We start from the raw sequence: 16,197 nt of genomic DNA, 5'->3' as shown, positions 1-16,197 counted from the left end.
GATAGCCTTTTATTCGCACACGTACAAAGGTTGCGAAAAAACTGCAGCGAGTATGCGTTATTGTATTGATATAGGGAGTATAGCTATACCTACATATGGATTAAGGTTTGAGTAAAAAGATTTGTTGAATAAAGGAGTTCTGTACTGACAGACTCTACGCAAAGACGTATTTTAATTTACCGAATCTGCCATATTAATGACACGTGCATGCGTGTGTCACGCGCGACACGAACAGCCCCCAATATCTATAAACGCAAATGAACCTTAACAGTTCAGATACATGCACAATAGCGTTCCATACGCACACATACACAGGTCGCGAACAAACTGCAGCGAGTATGAGTGCGTGTCTCACGCGCGACAAGAAAAGCCCCCAATATCTATAAACGCAAATGAACTCTAACTTGTCGGCTGATAACTTGTCGCTAAGTCCCATGGCCGAATTCGATCTATAAAGAACTTGTAATGAGATAGGAAGTACTGATAGACAAAAAATATACATACATACAAAAAATACTGGTTTTATTACTTGTTGTAACATATAATCATTGGATTGAACATTACAGTTATTTTATAATAATACTCGTCATAGATAATGAAATTATAAAAAACGATACGCTATTTCCATATTTAATTTTGATTGACATTTTGTACCACCTTTTTGTAGATCTAAGGCTTACTGCCTAATTATTAATTCCTAATAAGCCATTGATTTCAAGTTATGTGCTTATTTTAAAATTATTACTTACGATTTGCCTTATCGATAAAGGAAAACATCGTGACGAAATACAACACTGAGGTCTTACAATAAGGTCCTTAAAAATGTAGAATCTATCAATGGGTATTGGAAACCGTGGTGGACTATGGCCTAATGACCCCTGCCAGCAGTATGAGAGCAATGGCAAGCGCCATCTCCAAGTCCGTATTGGTAGACTTTATACATGTTTGAGAACTTTTATTTCAAACTCACGCGTGTTCGGTGTTCTCACAGGTGTTTTCACGATATTTTCCTTTACTATTATAGCAAATAATACGCAAATAGTTTTGAAAAATCACAGGTGTTTGCTTGGTATTCGAACCTCGGACCTCCCAATTGAGATGCCGAGTTTCAACCAAACCATCGCCACATCTGCTAAAGAACCTTTTTTAACCGACTTCAAAAAAGGAGGAGGTTACTCAATTCGACCGTATATATGCTTTTTTTTTTCGTTTTTTTATGTTTGTTCAGCGATTTTTTCGCGATGCCGCGACCGATCGATATGATTCATGGACCATTGTATGCAGCTAGTTTCACAAGGGGTCCTATTTCGAGAAAATTTGAAAATTTTTGCCAGTTTTCCAGGAAAATTGGAAAAAACCCGATTTCATATAAACTTCAATAAGTCGGGTATTTCTTAACCAATTTCAATTTTCTATTTTTCATATGAAAGGGTGTTTCGTTGCGGTACTTTCCTACGTTAACATTAGTATGCTCTGATGATTAGAATTTAAGTTATGGGGTGGAACTCATCATCACTACCCCTGCTTTTTACATATTTTATGACAACTTACCTTCTGCCCACTCAATTTGATTTGATTTGATTTGATTATGGATATTCAATAAAGTCGATAAGCTGAGATATATGATGGAAAATTTGGCCTTCTACTCTTCAACTCTGATAATACAGAGGTGATTATTGCCTCAACCATACAAGTAAGGCATTTGATGCTTATGAATATTCAATAAGGTTGATAGGTAGAGATATATGATGGAAAATTTGGCCTTCAACTCTTCATCCCTGATAATGCAGAAGTGCCTCCTGCCTCAACCATACAAGTTAGGCATTTGGAGCTTACGAATATATGATAAGGGCTTTGAGTAGAGACATATGATGGAGCATATGACCTTCAATTCTTCAATCCTGATGATGCAGATGTGCCTCCCATGTAAAGTATATAGAATAGACATTTGTTGTAATGAAGTCGCTAGAAAGAGACATATGATGAAAAATTTGACCTTCAACTCCTTAGATCTGATGATGCAGAGGTACCTCCAGCCTAAACCACATGAATAAGCCATTTAGTGCTTTCACACATATTTTACAGGTCCTAACCAGGTACATGTAATGAAATAAATTACCTCAACTCTTCAACTTGACAATTACTTCTTACAAATATTAAATATGATTAATTTAAGGTAAATTGGACCGACTCACTCACTCACAGAGTTTTACCACCTAGTTTGATTTATTTACTTTTCTGTTCCAACCTAATCTAGCCGTCGATCACTAATAAGAACTAGATACACAATCCCATACAAAAATTAACTTAAAAAGTGGCGTCAAACGTGTTTATAAAATTCTAAGCGACAGAATCTAAAATTAATGCAAAATCAACCTTATCACTATTATTTAACGGTGTTTTTCAAAAACTGCTTACCAAAAGCAATAATTTTTTACGACATAAGCTAGCTGTCATAAGCTATCACTTTTACAGGTTTGTCACTTGGACAAGGAATTAGTGGAGACGAACTGTCATTACTTTATACGGTTATTATAAATTATAACTTAATATTTTTATTAGGTCGAAGTAATTAATTTTAATGAACATAATAATAATTTATCAATGAAAGTAATGTGAAGACACAATTTATTATAATGCAAATATAAGTTTAAAATTAAAATATAACCAAATACAAGTAATTTAATTAAAAAATCAACAAGCTGTTTACGCCGTTACCCAAGAAATATATTGCCGCCGACTAAAGAAATATGTAGTAAACCAACATTTATTTCAATTATTTTTACCCGACTGCTAAGGAAGGGTTATGTTTTTCGCGCGTATCTTGTATGTTTGTCTTTATTTATTTGATCGGATCTAACAAACGGCTGGATGAATGTCGACAAGTAAGGTGTCACTATATTCGTCTCAATGACTCGAGTGTCCTTAGAGTGTTTCTGAAGTCGGCGCTCATATTGGACACGTTGTTTACGCCGTTATCAAACGAAATATATTGAGCGCCGACTTCAGAAATATGTACTAAACCAACATTTATTTCAATTATTTTTTACTTTGTAGTGACATAGAAGTCGGTTTTATTTTTTTGTTATTTTTTTTCCCTAACGTTGTTCTATCTTATATTTTCTATATTATATTTGATACTGGTAGAACCTTTTGTGGTACGACTCCGGCGGCACCACCGCCACACCTATTTCTGCCTAATAACAGCAGTGTTAGGCGCTGCTGTGTTCCATTTTGAAGGGTAAAGGGAGACAGACTTTTCCGAGGCGTTCCAGCTTAGTCCTCAGGGGTAGCGGCGCATCTGTGGCTGACCTCAGGAAGGAATATCTAATCCTATCTGGGATCGATTACAGATGTCCATGGGCGGCAGTAGCCACTTACCATCAGGTGGACTGCATGCTCGTCTGCTACTTCCATATTATAAAAAAGACGAGTTTCAACTACGCCATCGCCACCTCCGCTTAAGAACCTTTTTCCCTAACGTTCTTCAATCTACTACCTAATACGGGAAACCCATTTCCACTTCAATTACTAATTCTAAGCTATGTCGATATGTTTACATCAACTTATTTCTTCATAACTAGTTTTGTCGCAAAGCCAAATTCCATATAGAACCTGTTGAGTATAGAGCCCACAGTAGAGTCCACATCTCAAATATATGTTAACTTACATATTTCAAATACTTTCAACTCTACATCCTGATGAATTTTAATTAGATTACATTCCGTAGTTTTCCGGTGATCTAAACTATGAAATATATTACTTAATTAATATCAGTTTTTTCATAATATAGCAGTAGCAGAGGAGCAAGCTGACCACCTGATGGTAAGTGGCTGCTGCCGCCCATGGACATGAGCTACAATCAACCCTAAATACAATTAGATTCCTACCTGTACCCTTACCATGAGTTTTCAAAACATCCCACAATTTTATCTTACGTTTACACAATCCATTATTCTGTTCCGTTTGCTTCAGTAGACTGAGTAAACGTAACAATAAGTAAGTGCTCAAGTCTGTTTGTCTGCCTCACATGTTCGCAAAAAAGAGAGAAAAAACATTTTGTCAATTTAGACATTTAATGTTACGTTACTGACACTATAGTTCTGATACAATCCGCTAGGGGCGTTGATTGGAATCTGTATAGGCAAGTACGTAAATAAATACCAAAACAGTCATATTTGTCAAAACGTAAAAACTCATGGTACCCTTACTGATCAGTGCCCTTACCAGGAGTTTTTACGTTTTGGCAAATATGACTGTTTTGATATTTGTTTACGTATTTGCCCATACAAATTCCAATCAGCGCCCCTAGCGGATTATGTCAGAACTAGGAAATCGTATGGGCCAATACTTAAACAAATACCAAAACAGTCATATTTGTCGAAACGTAAAAACTCCTGGTAAGGGTACAGGCACAGATGCGCCGCTACCGCCGAGGACTAAGCTGGAATGCCTCTGAAAAGTATAGTCCAGTACCACGCCAAACTAGAACACAGCAGTGCTTAACACTGCGGTTATTAGGCCTAAATAGGTGTGGCGGTGGAGCTGCCGAAGTCGTACCACAGAGGATTCTACCACCTTTAATATATGTTAATACGAATAATTTATAATATTAATTAAGTACTTCTTTTTAGGCGGGGAAATCCTACATGGAACTTCGCCTCAGGGGCAACAGAAGGTTGTGCCTATACTGACCTTAATTGTCCGTTAAAATGGCACACCTTTGATATGTGGGCAATTTTGAGTAAATTGTCGAAAATATTTTCAAGTCCACTTGTAACCCAATCTACACACCTGGAAGTTCCTAAACTTCTGTTCTATTCTTTTCTGGTCTTTAAACAAAGGAAATCCGTTCTCAGTAATGGGACATTAACAGGTAAACGACGATGACGACTAATTTAAAAACTTGAACGGCATGCGAATAAAAAATCACGAATATTTAATAACAATCTGATACTTCAGGAAGACAAGATAACAAACAAACAATTACTTTTTTACAAACAATAACTTAACAAACATAACTGTTTACATATCGATCCATGCGAAGTGGCTATTTGCGATCCATTCGTGTGAATAAACGCGAAAATTAATTATTTACACGCAGATCTGACTGGTTTTTGAATTAATTTTTAGTGTTTTTTTTATAATATAGGAGTAGCAGACGAGCATGCAGTCCACCTGATGGTAAGTGGCTACTGCCGCCCATGAACATCTGTAATCAATCCCAGATAGGATTAGATATTCCTACCGAAGGTCGGCCACAGTGGCGCCGCTACCCCTGAGGACTAAGCTGGAACGCGTCGGAAACGTCTGTCTCCCTTACCACACCCTTCAAACCGGAACACAGCAGCACCTAACAATGCTGTTATGAGGCAGAAATAGGTGTGGCGGTGGTGCCGCCTAAATCGAACCACAAAGGGTTCTTCAACCTTCAGATTTGAATAAGTAACAATTTTTTCATTTTCGACATAAATTAAAAAAACTGAGTTATTTTAAACCATAAGAGCTATCCTTATAAATGTCTCAATTTTTTACTATTTGATTTTTTTTTTTATTTTTGACTTCGATAAAATGACGACATTAATCTATTAGCGTTTGGGGTTTAAAATTCAGTTGCAAGATTTGATATCAATGCATACATAGTAATAGAGCATGTTTTTTTTTTATAATAGAGGAGTAGCAGACGAGTATATAGTTTACCTGATGGTAAGTGGCTTCTGCTACCCATGGACACCAAATAAGATTAGATTTAAAATAAGTGGTTCTAGAAAATTATTATTAGAGTAACAGACAGATCTTCTAATTTTATTTATATAATATTTATATAGATGGTAGACAAAAGTACACATTTGACACACGGAAATTTGTATAAAAGGGTCTAAGGTCGAGAGGTTTTTTGTTTAATTTGAGAATAATACATTATTTAATTGAAACGCAGTTAAGATAAAATAACTGGTTGTTTTGTTTTAGCAAAGTTTTTTTGGCAACCATCAAAAAAGGGACATAAGTATTAGGATCGAGCAACTCATTATTGTCCCACTGCCGGGTACGAGACTAAGCGATGCCCGGTAAGCGACCCCGGGAAGGGCGGCGGTATGTGTGGTCGCATACCGTCGTACGCACCAGACGGTGTGGCGAGCGTCAAGCTCACCTGGGCAGAGCCCGACGGGGCAACGCGCTAAGAGGACTCCGGTTGCGTTCCTTTGGAGATCCCGGAGCCCTCTACGCAGCGCCGAAGACGGCCACCGGGGGGGTTTTAGTGCGGTAAAAATCCCACATAACCCTGCGTCGCTCCCACGGCGCCGGGTACCTTTTGAAGGTTTCCCCCTTGTAAACAAAAAAAAAAGGGTACGAGACTAGACTAGACACAATAGACTATGTTCTAAACTGTAGTCCATAGTCCACCGCACTGTCCAAGTGCAATTTGGTAGAGTTCATATTCACACATTTTTAAGTTAAGTTTTTTTTTAATCTCTCGGGTGTGTAAATTTCTTTTTTCAACTTTTTCATAGCAAGTCATAATTAATTTCCGATACGCATATAACTTTAAAAAATATTAGCTTGCCTGGGCGTTTGAACCTTTGATTGAGTGGCCCAGTGCTTCACATGTCACAGGTTTTTTAATAATTTATTTGATTGATAATAATGTCATTAGAGATGTACTGATGAACGCAACACCAATACTCTCGCTCAGATAGTCACTGACGAGACCCCATCCCGATAAGGGACATCATAGAAACGTTATCAGTATCCATGATGGGTCATTGAACTGTAATACTGACAATGGTACTAATTGCAAGATACTTAAGGAAACAATATATAAATAAGCTTGAAGATGATAGCCCTTTGTGATATGACTGCGGAGGCACCACCCCAACACCTATCTCTACCTGCAACGCCAAGCGCTTCTGTGTTCCGGTTTGAAGCGTATAATAAGAAATACTTTCCGAAGCCACAGATTCGCTACCCCTGATGACTCAGCTGGAACGCCTCGAATAAGTTACTAACACATCAAACCAAAATACAGCAGCGCTTAACACTGTTATTAGGCAGATATAGGTGTGGTGTTGGTGCCGCCGGAGTCGAACCACAAAGGGTTCTACCACCTTTAAGCACACACAAACATATACAGTTTAAGCATCGTTTAATGTTTTCACTACTTTTCAACCAGCAATCGTACCCTGGACATTTTAAGAGTCATTCAGCTTATGAGTTATTATTTCAATATCAATTATCTTAGTATGAAGTCTGAGTTTTATGTATAATGTTTATATTTTTTATTTACATTACAAATTATCACGCATTACAAAAAAACGTTCGAAACATTCCAATATTACATAAAAGTTTACTGAAGATGTCTTTATTTCATAAGTAGTTACACGAAGATATTACGTATTCAAGTAGCTCTTTAAATTCGTTAAATTAATTCAAATAACAGTAAAAACATTAATTTTCACATTTAAATTAAATTACTAACGAAATAATACTATTATATACAAATAAAAAATGTTTACACATTTTTTCTTTTAATTTATTTGCAATGAAAAGACTTATATTTTTTATCTTAGTAGTAGGTGATATTACATCTCTAATTTAGACAATTATGGTCATAAATTTTATAACCTATATATTTTCGTGCGTCAATGGACATTTAGAAAAACTGTTGGATGGTGCGTTTTACGTTTATATAGAATATCGAACTCCGCGCCACTCAGTTTGACATGCGCGCGCGCAGCACGCGTCGTGATTTACGTTCGTCTCGCGAGTTTGTGCGTGATTCTTTTTTTAAAATTCGAAGTGACAGTTTTTTAAGTTGACGGGGTGAGTTAACGGCTATTAAAAATAGCGTTTTTTTTTTATTTTAGTGTTGTGTTAATTTTTATTTTTATAGCTATTTTTTATTAACATTATTTTTTTGTTTAAATTTAGATTTTCATTGTTTCTATATTTATTTTTAACAATTATTAATGCAATTAATAAAAAACTCGGAACATAGAATATTAATTAGGATAATGAAATACTAATGACATATTAATGAAATGTAAAACGTAAACCAAATAATTATTGAATTAAGAATTTAATAAATACGGGATTCATTTATATAGCACAAAAATTTTTTTGTTTAATATTTTTACGATGAAATTAAAATTAAAAAAATATAAACTATTTTTAACTGCTCTTAAAATCATTAAAATTTACAATAACAGTTCATAATTTTGCAATTGTAATAATTACTATACAAATTGTTATTCTTCATTTAATATTTAGTTAAGTGTGCATTAATACTAATAATTTCCCCATTTTCTCACGATAATTTTCTTACAATAGATTTTACAGTCTTAGGATAATTATAAAATCAAATGAAATATTACTCGTACGTGCAGTCTGATGATGAATTAACTTATTATTTGGACGACCTTTGAAGTATTACTTAAATGCACTATTATGTGTTATTTATTATCAAAAATGTAAAACTTTCAGTTTTGTATGTAAAACATTACGATTTCGGGTTTAAATAATTTGGTTCTAATTTGATATCATTATTGTTGGTCTATTATTATCCTGTACTGACTCACTGTAAAAAAGGACTGGATATAGGTATCCTCTCAAAAAAAATTTTAGTTTGAGAAAACAAGAATCTTTGGAAAACTAGTATGTGCCTGCGATTTGAGTCTCGGACCCGTCGATTGAGAGGTCGAGTTTTAACCACTAGCCTATCACAAATCTAGATATGTAAATTTTCGCAACTCTCCAACACCACTAATAATATAATTTGTAATGCGCTGAGTGTTGAAAAATCAAGGGTATGGTTCAAATTCACACCCTGACTTCGAAAAGCAGACCAAAACTGTATCATTACTAATTATATGCAATAATAAAATAGAGGTAATACTAGTATTGACTAATCAATTACCTATTATATAAAAAACAAAAAAACTGGTCTGCTTCAAAATATAGATAAACTATGTCCTATACACAATTTAAACGAATCCCACGACACCTCGTCACATCTCAAAATTAAAAATGGTCGTTTGGATTTCAAATATACATAACACTAGCTGACCCGGCAAACGTTGTGTTGCCATATGAATAAAAAAATGATAAGGGTGAAAAACCTTTATCACGTAGGGGTATGAAAAATAGATAGTAGCTGATTCTCAGACCTACTGAATGCATATAAAATTTGGTGAAAATCGGTAAAGCCGTTTCGGAGGAGTACGGTAACTGACATTGTGACACGAGAATTTTATATATAAGATAAACATACGCTTAAGCAAACACCTTAGTCAGTTAAAAATATAAAAAAACATGTTTAATAATTTTAATATAGTTAACAAACAGGTCATGTAATCATTCGGATAAAAATATAAAAAACGTTCTACATATTTGACAAACAGGTCATTTACATATTTTTTCTTTCAAAAAGTAAATAGAGTTCAATTACTTTGTATGTTTAATTATCACATTTAAGATAACATTAATTATATCGCATTAATGATAAAATTAATAAATTAAGTGATGAAAGTTTTCGCAATATTTTTCCACTAAAAAGACTTCGACGCGAACAGTAACCTCAATGAGAGTTAAAAAAATCTGAAAAACTCCTATAGTGAGGGTTTCATTGAAATGATAATGAGAAAGTTGATTTGTTTTTTAATAGCGGAAAGTTTTGTTTTATTTAGTGTTATTAGGAGGTTTTAGACGAAGGTCGACAGTGACAGTTATAATGTATGTATTTACATATGTGTTACCGGAATATGGGAACGCACTCCGTACTTCTTGATTTAAAAGATAAATACGCACGGTGTGACATAATTCCTGCGAATAGCTTCTTCTCCATAGTGAAGCATCTTCCGAAGCGGTGGTACATTGTGGACGTTCAAAAAGAGTTCTATATTAATCTTATATATAAAATTCTCGTGTCACAATGTTAGTTACCGTACTCGTCCGAAACGGCTTTACCGATTTTCACCAAATTTTATATGCATATTCAGTAGGTCTGAGAATCAGCTACTATCTATTTTTCATACCCCTAAGTGATAAGGGTGGTTCACCCGTAACATTTTTTTTATTTATATGGCAACACAACGTTTGCCGGGTCAGCTAGTCAATTTATAATAATTGGAATTTTGAAAAGATCACCGAACCGCAGAACTACTTCAGCTTGAAACGGGTGTAGCGATGGTACCTCCCCGGTCGAAACACTAACACTAGGGTATGGTAAGAGAGATACTTTCCCGAGGCGTTCCAGCTTAGTCCTCAGGGGTAGCGGCGCATCTGGGGCCGACCTCAGGTAGGAATATCTAATCCGATCTGACGTTGATTATTAGCTACTTACCATCAAGTGGACTGCAAGCTCGTCTGCTACTCCTATATTATACAAAAAAAACTAGCTCTATCTTTAAATATAAAACATTATTTTACTAGAAAACATAAACCTTTTGTACTTTCACCGACATCTGTAATGATGAGAAAATGCGCTCTTAAGGTCGAATATCATGCAAAATTGAAAGTCTAATCTTCATAAAGTCATTTCATATATTGCAAGGAAAGTGATCAATGAACTTATTACCTCTTATGATGTAGTCAGTATAGATATGTAAGAGTTCAAGATGTAGAGCCACTCTACAATTTTAATATCAAAATGCGCTACTTAAATAACACAAAAATATATTTTTTTACTAATACATTAGGTACTTTGCAAGATTTTTTTATAATATAGGAGTAGCAGACGAGCATACAGTCCATCTTTTTTTTATAATATAGGAGTAGCATACGAGCATGGAGTCCACCTGATGGTAAGTGGCTACTGCCGCCCATGGACATCTACAATCAACCTCAGATAGGATTAGACTACCTGAGGTCGGCCACAGATGCGCCGCTACCCCTGAGGACTAAGCTGGAACGCCTCGGAAAAGTCTGTCTCCCTTACCACACTCTTCAAACCGAAACACGGCAGCGCCTAACACTGCTGTAATTAGGTAGAAATAGGTGTGGCGGTGGTGCCGCCGGAGTCAAACCACAAAGGGCTCTACCACCTTCAAAAGTGTAAGTGTAAGCTAATATACAGATATTCTGTAAATAAGTTACATGGGTATAAAAAGAGCTTTCTTTTTTGCCTTATCGTGAGGTATGAATTAAAAAAAAATCAAAAATAACTATTAGCTATTTTATACATGTAAATATCTATAAGCTACATTGCAATTATAAGCCATATTGTAAAAATAAGATATTTTATAAATATAAGCCATTTTTTTACATAAAAACGTAATCGTATATTTTGGATCTGCAGGGGTCCTAACACAGACATTTGCATTTGAAGGACGTAAAACCATCAGCTGTCAACTGTCAATCAAAATGTCAACTGTTCAACAATCTAAACGTCAACTGTCAATCTAAGTGTTTTAAAATGCTTTTTTGTATCCTTAAATATTTATAATAGGAATAACTTTAAAAATAAATTTATGGTCATTAATAAGTGTTTGAAAAATTAAATACTGCATGAACAATTAAATAAGGTCTCAAAAGGATTCCCTATCAATCATAAAATAGATTATTTTGTACAACATAGTAAGAACATGTTTAAAAATAAATATATGGTTACTAGTGGTGCCCGCGGCTTCGCTCGCATTTTAAAGGAATAATATGACATACATAAAACGGAAAATTTGTACCTGCATTGGAATGACAGTGGTGCCATCTGTCGAAAATTGGTCTTACCAACTCCCAAACCCTCGTGGGCTCTTGGACAACAACTTTGCTAAAGATCATCACTTGATCAAATGCATAGTTTCCGATTCTATAACTGCTTACGAATTAAAAATTAATTAAAAAAACCTTTTCTCACGGACTAAATTGTGAATCTAAACCATTCTCAAGTTCCTTTGAACACACACAACAAATTTCATCAAAATCAGTCCAGTCGTTTTGGAGGAGTTCAGTGATATACACACGCACATAAGAAATATATATATATATATAAAGATTAACAGGTTCTTGAACAATTGCGAGTAAATACGGCATGAACAATTAAATAATGTCTTCAAAGAGATCCCTAATTAATCGAAACAATTGTAAAACTTTTCTTTATTCATTGTTATTTTTCCTTGTAAGGCGTTTTTACAGAGTTTTAGTAAATGCTTTAGGTCAATTTGAGTTAATTAGAAAAAAATCTTCATTCTTCATACTTCAAACATAGATTAGTAAAGATTACTCACTCCTAACAAGAAAATGTAACCAGTATTGACAATTGAAATTGTCACTGTCTTCTATTCTCGTGTTTTTATTAAAAATAATATTAATAGAAAAATATGAAAAAAATGTAGTTTTTAGATTTACGAATAAAACGATATTTCTCCGCACTTTTTCTTCGATTTCGTGTTTTTGCACTACTAACTGCGCATGTCGGCATTATTCCGCGTAAATTACACCATGACAGCCATTAAATGGCTGACAGATTGTCACCCATTTAAGCCATTTAATGGCTTCCTTCAATTACAAGGCGGTGAGATATCTATACTTATCTATGACTTCAAAGGGCATTTAAGGCCATCGTCATTGTTATAATTGTGTAACAATCGTTAATACTTATAGAGGCCTTACAAGTGAATTAAAATTTAGAAATTTATCAAACGCACCGCCCGCGAGTTTTCATCTTAAACTATGGTTTTTAAATATTTTTTTAAGATTTTCGCAGTTTTACTTTCTCCCGTAACGTCACAGCGGGGTGGAATATGCCAATCATTTGTACCTGTAGGGACAGAGGCATGCCCAGTAATGGGACATGAAAAGAGTTGCCACAAGTAATCGGTAAATCATTTGTCAATTATTCCATTCTTTTAAGTGCGCATGGCTTTTTGGCTTTGGCGCATCAATTTGAGCAATTTACTAACTTAACTACTATAAATCTTAAAAAAAAGTTTTTAAACGTTTGTGAAGTTTACCAATTCTCACTTGGCCTAATCCTTCTTCTGAGAGGAGACCCGAGCCCAGAAGTGGGACAGTAATGAGTTGATGATTTTTTTTAAATATAGGAGTAGCAGATGAGCATACAGTCCACCTAATGGTAAGTGGCTACTGCCGCCCATGGACATCTGTAATCAACCCCAGATAGAATTAGATATTCCTACCTGAGTTCGGCCACAGATGCGCCGCTACCCTTGAGGACTAAGCTGGAACGCCTCGGAAAAGTCTGTCTCCCTTACCACACCATTCAAAGCGGAACACAGCAGCGCCTAGCACTGCTGTGATTAGGTAGAAATAGGTGTGGCGGTGGTGCAGCGCCTAGCATTGCTGTTATTAGGTAGAAATAGGTGTGGCGGTGGTGCAGCGCCTAGCACTGCTGTTATTAGGTAGAAATAGGTGTGGCGGTGGTGCAGCCGGAGTCGAACCACAAAGGATTCTACCACCTTCTATAAAATGATTATGCCTATAAAATTTAAAAAAAATCCCACCCCTTATATACACACGTAATAATTAATACAATATGGGTCTAAAAGTAGTCATTCGTATATACTTAAATAAAATTTTTCACGTGTTTTATTTTATCACTATACGACTAATTTTTGAATCCAAATTTGGAAGAAACTAATGGGGTAAATAATCAAGGGTTTACTGTGCTAACACATTAAAAGATTGAATTACGTAAATATTAGAGGTGCGCATTATATATCACTGAAGTGAAAAGAGAGATATATATCTTTTCAATTCAGTGATATATATCACTCTTTTAGCTCAGTAACTCACTTTAGCTCAGTAGCTCTGTAAAGATATAAGCGACATTTTATATCAGTATATCAGAGAATCAGATCAAAATGTTTTGACAACATTTTTGATTCCTATAATTAATACAAAACTGGCAAGGAATTATATATAAATTTCACAGCCAACACTATTTGTATATCCCTATTTTCATATTCTTAGCAAAGAAAAAACATTTTAATTAGTGTTTAAGACGTAATGCATTTGACTCGAATCAGACTCTCTCAGTCAGTCGCTCATTTGACTCATAACTCACTCGCGAGCGAGTATAAAACTGTTAAGTTGAAGAAGATCTTATATCCGGAATCGTATGGACCTATGAACTCAACCATGTGACGCGGATATAAAGATATAATTCAAATTCGTCGGAGTTGATGAGTGATTAGCTCTTTGGTGAAGATATATATCTTTTATATCACGGCGTGCGTAAATGGACGTTTTGCGCACGCGAAGCGTGCGTATGTTTTTCTGACTCGTGTGATTGCAGTCCTCGCCTGCGGCTCGGCCTGCAAACTCACACTTGTCAGAAAAAAATTTTTCGTCCTCGTATTGTAATGTACTATTATATCACTCACTCGCGAGCTACTCAAGTCTAGTAAATATATTATTACATAACCTTTTTTTATTTAAATAGAGGGGAATGTGTTTCAAGCGCATGTATGTAGTATGAATTTATGTATTCTTTGCCACGCCCTGCAGCCCAAACGGCTTGACGGATTTTAACGTATGAATTATCTAAATTATCGGAATAATGCATAGATTAGTAAAGATACTTCGCCGCCTTGAAATTGAATGAAGCCACAAACGCCTTATTAGTAAGTTCTTTTTTTAAATTCTTGACAAATAAAAACATGTTTAGAGAAAATTTACGAATAAATAACTAATACTGCGTAATTTACATAATAAATAAATAATTATTTCAAATATTTTAGGGACATTTTAGCACGGAGACGTGGCAAAACTTTTTTACGCAACTATTTCAATTCTCAAAACTGGGTACATTTTCTTGTTAGGAGTGAGTAATCTTTACTAATCTATGGAATAATGGCTTCAGTTTATATATAGTATTTTTCATTTTTATAGTAGTTACCATCATTTACATCATTTAGTTATTACAGTCCTTCTGCTGGGCACGGGTCTCCTCTCAGAATGAGAAGGATTAGGCCATAGTGCCACCGCGCTGGCCTAGTGCGAATTGGTAAACTTCACACACCTTTGACAACTTTTTTTTTAAGAATTCTCAGGTATGCAGGTTTCCTCACGATGTTTTCTTCACCGTTTAAGCAAGTGATTATTGACTTCTAATACGCACATAACTTTGAAAAATTAGAGGTGCGTACCTGGGTTTTGAACCTCGGACCCCTCGATCAAGCGGTTTCGCGTTTCTTAACCACTATGCTATCACTGCTTAACTTCTTCTCTTAGGCTGAGACCGCACTACGATTAAACGCGCGCGTTTAACCGCAAGACTGAAACCGCAAAAATATAAAACATATTGCTTTCTATACAAGTGCACGCACTAGTGACTTTTTCAGGCGACTGATTTATTGTTACATTTTGACCGCGGCTTGTTTAAAGCGCGGTTTTTTTGTCTCCCATAGTAATTGTATGGTGGCGCATTGATATAAAGTAAAGATACGTTACTAGCGGGTAAAACACGAAATATACAAAATACACCAATTGGAGTGAATCGACTCCAGTCGCTCTGGCGCGGCGTAGTAACTGACACGTACGTATGTCACTGTACACGTTAAACGTCATTATTTTAGTCTTCTAAGTTCTAAGCCTCAAAATGCCTTTTGTGCAATGTGCGTAAATGTACACATTATGTAAAAAAATACACAAGCTTCATGGAATCACATATCACAAGCAAATGAGGAGAAATCATATATCTTGATAATTTTTCGTGTTTGGTCCGCCATAATTACGTAACTGACAAAAAAGAGATAACGTATTCCTTCCGCATATTAAGTATTAAGCCCGTATTAAGTAGTGATAGAGAAGCAAAATTTACGTAGATATTTACGTATAAATGAATCTTGAAACGCAATAGCAAACATTAGTTGTCTTTTTTTTATCACATTGTTCCAATAGCTCTGTCACTTATAAAATATCAAGTAAGCAAAATGAAAAACGTGCATTTGTGTGTCAATGCGCTCGCGGTTCGCTCACTTATTTGTGTTGTTTAGTGGGCAGGTAACATATCTATAGTTTTAAATATCATTGGTTTTTTATTCAGTCTCGATGGGCGAGCGATGAAACTAACCCCACAACACGTGCTGTTCGCCTGAAATCCATGATGAGACTGAAATAAAAGAAAACCGCAGTGCGTGTTCGTATGCGTTTTGGCGTTTTCAGCTATATTTATTCAGTCTGCGTTTAACCGCAGTGCGTTCTCGGCCTTAGGCTTCTCTAGTAATAATAGTAAACATCTCA

The 16,197-nt window shown here is 35.4% G+C and overlaps 1 protein-coding gene across 2 annotated transcripts in view; it reads left to right on the top strand.

Annotated features, from left to right (window-relative positions):
• The first annotated feature begins 7,702 nt into the window (after positions 1 to 7,702).
• Positions 7,703 to 16,197, top strand: part of LOC140742403 (scavenger receptor class B member 1) — an 87,295-nt gene continuing 78,800 nt past the window's right edge. The window contains exon 1 of one of the 2 annotated variants that reach the window (XM_073073331.1): positions 7,703 to 7,821. The gene's annotated coding sequence lies outside the window, so the exon portion shown is untranslated. Of the gene's footprint in view, positions 7,822 to 10,901; positions 11,050 to 16,197 lie in introns of those variants that run through there. The other variant, XM_073073332.1, reaches the window with a different exon arrangement.

The sequence above is a fragment of the Epargyreus clarus genome, unplaced genomic scaffold (assembly GCF_041222505.1).
Source record: "Epargyreus clarus isolate Ecla_fem2 unplaced genomic scaffold, WU_Ecla_fem_2.2 ptg000005l, whole genome shotgun sequence".
Taxonomy (NCBI): domain Eukaryota; kingdom Metazoa; phylum Arthropoda; class Insecta; order Lepidoptera; family Hesperiidae; genus Epargyreus; species Epargyreus clarus.
The sequence above is the reverse complement of the archived record's forward strand: the minus strand, read 5'-3'. Positions and strand labels throughout refer to the sequence as shown.